Genomic DNA, 5,475 nt, shown 5'->3' on the forward strand with positions numbered 1-5,475 from the left:
CTCTCTTTTGCATAGAAGACTAAAACCAGAATTAGGAGAGCTAATGTCCTGGGGGATTTTCCAATTCTGTACATTTACACCTTAGAGGGAAAAAAAGGATTAACAATAGGTCAGTGTTTCAGCCACTCTAGACTCCAGTATTCTTCTAGGTATAACTAGTATCCGTCAATCCTCCTTGTATGTATGCTTTAGTATCCTTCAGCAGAAAGATTTAAGAGAGTCATTAACTTTAAAAAAAATGCTTTTTAGAAGGTTATAGCTAGTGTCTCTAAATGGTATATTATAAATACAATTTAAATTATGGAGCTTTGTTGAGTATAGGATGTGTTATTCACATAAATGTTTTTATATTTGTAACTGATAGAGTATAAATTTAGAAGCTTCGACACTAAAAGAGCTTCCTCTGTCCACAATTTTCACACAAATTGTTAAGAATTCATCTGTTAATCCCAAACTGAAATTCTTAGAACATAATAGAGACATTTTAAAATAATAGAGTCATACTACTGTTGGAAAACAACAGAATATTAGCACATTAAGGATGTTCACATATTTAAACATTTTTGATATTCATACAGTAATCTTTATTCTATAGATATGTGGATTTGTGGTTTTTCAGTACTTTAAATGGGTTGCCATTTTTTTGTAGAGATGTGGTTACTCAAGTAAGACCATGGATTAGCAGTTATTCAGAGGTATGGTAGAATGAGCCCACTACCAACTGGCTGACATTCAGGATTAATAGACTGCCACTGTTTGGTTGAATTGCAAAAGAGTATTTACTGAGGCAAATGGTTGTTTGGTTGAACTTTTAAAAAACAAGTTCTTATGGCTAATTGTTAATTCAGGCATTGATTTTGTTCATTCCAAAATATCCATAGAGAATATCCATCTAAGCTATTATACAGTAATTTAGAAAAATGAGGCAAATCTACATTTGTTACATTTAATGCATAACATGTACATATGCATGAAAACTGAACATCTTTGTAGTTTCATTAATCAAATTCCTACTAAGTATTCAAACTAACAAGTATTTGCCTTTTATTCTTATTCTCATTAAAATGTTTCATATTTTTGCTTAATATTATGATTTATTAAACTTTATTTTACATATATAAGGTTAATAATATACAGTATTTATTACTTCAACTAGAAAACATGCAACTGCAAATGAGCTTCAGTAAAAATATTTACAGAATTTCACTTCTGATATAGCTGTTCTCATTTCTTATAATCAATTTGATCTTGGTAGATTCTGATAGGAACTGGGAAATTCTATTTTTTAGTTGGTGTTCTATTTCATATTTAAATCTAATTTTTAGGAATTTAACAAATTAAGGTACACTGCATAATTTTATGTATATTTCTTGGTGATAATGTACTATTTTTCTTCTGTTTTTTAAAGGTCTTCTTGTAAAAACAAGCATAAGAATATCAGATGGTTTTTCATACAAATCTAAGAACTGGGCTCAGTGGCAAACTTTTTTCAGTAACTTAAAACTCCTTAACAATTGAAATGTCTACAAAAGAAATAAAATTATCATAGGATTATATGGTGATATTTAATTTTTGTACATGTTAAATATCACTGATAATTAACTGTTAGAAGTTTATTTTGAAGTGACATTTTTCTGGAATATCCGACCTGTACAATATAATTAAAGGTTTTCTCATTGTAATGTGCTCTATTGCTAATATGAAAGCTCTTTAAAATTGTGATTATATTTTGTAAATTATCATACACATATAATAATATGTAAGCCATTTATTTTTGCTGTCTTATTATAAAATAGGTTTCCCAAGAGTTAAGAAGTAATGTTTTCTTTTATTGAAGAGTATAATAAAAGACTGAGAAAAATAAATATTAGAAATGTTTTTGTATAGCCAATATATACTTAATAAAAATGAAGCACTCACTTATTTTAAAATGGGTTAAATAATCATTAAGCACAATAGTATTATAAAACAACAATACATGGTGGGGCAAAAGTAGGTTTATAGGTGTTGAAACAGAAATATTATTAATAAATAATAATACAAGAATAAACTGTATTTCACATTCTCACAATTGTAAACCTACTTTTGCCCCACCCTGTACTTATTTCTACTGTAATAGGATGACCCTTTATGAAGAAATAGTGAACTTGTCTCCTATATGACTTTCTTTCACCAGGCTACCTCATTTACTAATTAACTGTTCTCACATATCCTATTGCCAGAAATTTCTTCTTTATGAAGACATTCATTTTGAATTCACTGCAAGGCTGAAAATATGGGGGAAAAAAACATAAATTCTATGGGATAGCTCTATTATACTGATGGAAATTGATTAAATCTCCTCTGATAGAAGGAGAAATTAGGATAAAACAGGAGGATGCTTCAAATATGAATTGCCTGAAAATGAGGCTAGAAGGTGGAGGCTCAGAACAAAAAAAGATCTATATCTATTATTTTACCATATTAGAAAATTTCTATAAATGTCTTATTTATATTTTCCTAGAAATATTATCAGAAAAGGAAAAAAACAACAACTATGAATATATGGGTTTGTATAGTACTTTCTTCAGCATTACCATTGTTTGTTGACTCTAAAACACTTTTTTACTTTAAATTTCTGAAATTAGAATATATTTTACATTTTACTATAACGGCCTCAATAGCATCTCCCTTTGATAAATATGATAAAAATGTATGTATATTTCATTTTACAGTGTTAGGTTTTTATGGTATAATTATTAAAATTGAAATAACTTTTATCCCAAGGGAATCTGTCAATATTACATGTATGCTTCACAATTGATGAAGTCAAAAACAGAAGAGAAGATTTTTACATATTGAACAAAAAGAAAAAAGGATTTACAATTAGGTTATGAGACATTCCAAATAGAGTAAAGACTTCTAAAATATATTTAGTGGAAATCTTGCTAAAAAAAAAAGAGAGAGAGAGAGAGATTTATTCAATACTTGAGAAAAATATGTTTAGGAATTTTTAAAAACTGATGGGAGCCCCTCTCTCACAGAGTTATAGGGTATGCAGTACGTCTATAAGAGGATGAATTAAAAAATAATCTAGAAAATCTTAGCAAAACTACAAAAACCCAAAGACAAATAGATAATTTTAAAAGTGTATGGAGTAAAATATACATCACTTTCAAAATAACGAAATTATGCTAAAAGCCCTTTTCTCAATACTAGTAACAACAATAGGAAATAAAAGAAAGCAGGATAACAGTCAAAATCTGAGGAAAAAAAAATAACTACTTGTGTGTTCTGGTTGCATAGACTGATGGCATAGGATCCCTTTTCCCTCTAAATACAACTAAATACCCTGGAAATAGTGCTTTACTAAGAACTTGAGGGCTGGGGAGCAACACAGCTACACTCTATTCCCTGAGGTATTTTTATTTATCTTTTTTTATTTATCTCACATAATGGCAGTTTAGTCTCTCCTTATTGTGCTTGAGGAGCCACTGAGCCATTTCACCCCCAGGTGTTGTAAAGTACCAAAGGCTACAGAATTAATATTAATATTTTAGGAGGCTTGGAGAACATTTTATTAATTTGGGTTAAGGTGTGCAGAGAAATTGTGAGACATAGTCTCTGTACTGTGTGATTGGCATAACCAGGATGGCTCTTGCCATTGTATTGTAAATGCAAAGGGGAGGAAAGCATAGATTCCCTGACATTCCACCACACCTGTGGGGAAAGGAGTGAATGGCTAGCCAGGTGCAGGAAGGGAAAAGCCAAAATAAACCTTTTCTTATAAACTATGAGTCATTTGCGGGCATTTGTCCCCATGGAAACTACCTCTCTTATGTAAATGCAGGTGGTTAATATGTCTGACTCTGGACAGAGAGATGGCGGATGAACACTAGAAAATATAGGAAGGCCTTTTAATATGTAAAGAGATATCTTTCTACCATTGTGTTGACTTGTAAATTTTGTTTTCTCCAAAATGATGTATGGTTTGCAAATTGAACTTGGTCCTATCATGTTAAAGGACATATGACTATAACCAATAGTGGTAAAGGGCTCCTAATTACAATTTTTGCTTCTGTACTTCCCACTTACAAAACTATAAAAACTAAGTAGGACAAAAGGCCGGCGCGCTCTCCGTCAGATTTCTGTCGGAGTTCTGGCCGCTTGGCCAAGCTAGACAATAAAGCTTTAATGTGTAAACAATGGACCTTGCTCCTGTCTTCCATATTTCGGGTCCCTCCGAATTTGGATTAACAGTGCTGTTGCCTTTATATTTCCATGGTGGTGTCACCAATGTTATTTAAAAAGTAAAGATGATGGTAACTATCTTTTAAATGTAACTACTCTAAACAAAACTTTCAAAAGTTTTTCTCTAAAATATCTGAGATGGGACAGACTAATGATCAAAGTTTTCACATGCAGAAAGTAAAAGAAGAGGAAATTGAGCACAATAATCAGGGCTGCCCCTTGTGGGTGTTTAAGTGTAAGTCTGTGATAGAGTTTTGTTATACAGACTATCAAATTCTCTATTAATTTTTCTTCTATTTTCAGTCTTCTAAGAGCTTCAACATGGAAAGTTATTCAGTGTTAAGGCATTATTTTCTTGTATCTATTGAGATAATCTAGTGACTTATAAAATTAATACAGTTATAAAAGTCAAGATGAGAGACAAAAATAAGGACGCTAGTGAACACTGCAGCTTCTGGAGCCTATAGCTACAGCAAATGTTAAACACAGCCTAACTCACAGAAATGAGCATAAAACCTCACAGGAAATGCCTATTTACCTTAGTTCTTGAAACATGGCACATCGTGTTTGGCTTTCAACAAGAAATTATAAGATATGCTGAAGGTAAGAAAAAATATTCTTCACAATCTGAAATGATAAAATAAGCATCAGAATCTAATATGACACAGACATTGGGATTACCAGATAAGGAATTTTCCATAACTATAATAATAGAGCAAAGACTAATGCAAACTAGGCATATTGTGAGGATAGAGAGGCAATGCAAGTAGAAATTCAGAACCACAGAATCAAAAGGAAATGCTAGTGGGCACCCACAAAACTAATATGTTTGGCCCTGGCAGGTTGGCTCAGTGGTAGAGCGTCTGCCTGGCATGCAGAAGTCCCGGGTTTGATTCCCGGCCAGGGCACACAGGAGAGGCACCCATCTGCTTCTCCACCCCTCCCCTCTCCTTCCTCTCTGTCTCTCTCTTCCCCTCCTGCAGCAAGGCTCCATTGGAACAAAGATGGCCCGGGCACTGGGAATGGCTCCTTGGCCTCTGCCCCAGGCGCTAGAGTGGCTCTGGTCGCAACAGAGCGATGCCCAGGAGGTGCACAGCATCACCCCCTGGTGGGTGTGCCGGGTGGATCCCGGTTGGGCGCATGCGGAAGTCTGTCTGACTGTCTCTCCCCATTTCCAGCTTCAGAAAAATAGAAAAAAATGAAAAAAAAAACAAAAAACTAATATGTTTAAGCCAAAGATGGGAT

General features: G+C 33.2%; 1 non-coding gene across 1 annotated transcript; it reads left to right on the plus strand.

The window, feature by feature from the left end:
• Nucleotides 1-5,062: 5,062 nt before the first annotated feature.
• Nucleotides 5,063-5,138, plus strand: TRNAA-GGC (transfer RNA alanine (anticodon GGC)). The gene has a single exon. It is a non-coding gene; the product is annotated as a tRNA-Ala (tRNA).
• The last annotated feature ends 337 nt before the right edge of the window (nucleotides 5,139-5,475 follow it).

The sequence above is a fragment of the Saccopteryx bilineata genome, chromosome 5, assembly GCF_036850765.1.
Source record: "Saccopteryx bilineata isolate mSacBil1 chromosome 5, mSacBil1_pri_phased_curated, whole genome shotgun sequence".
NCBI classification, from domain to species: Eukaryota; Metazoa; Chordata; class Mammalia; order Chiroptera; family Emballonuridae; genus Saccopteryx; species Saccopteryx bilineata.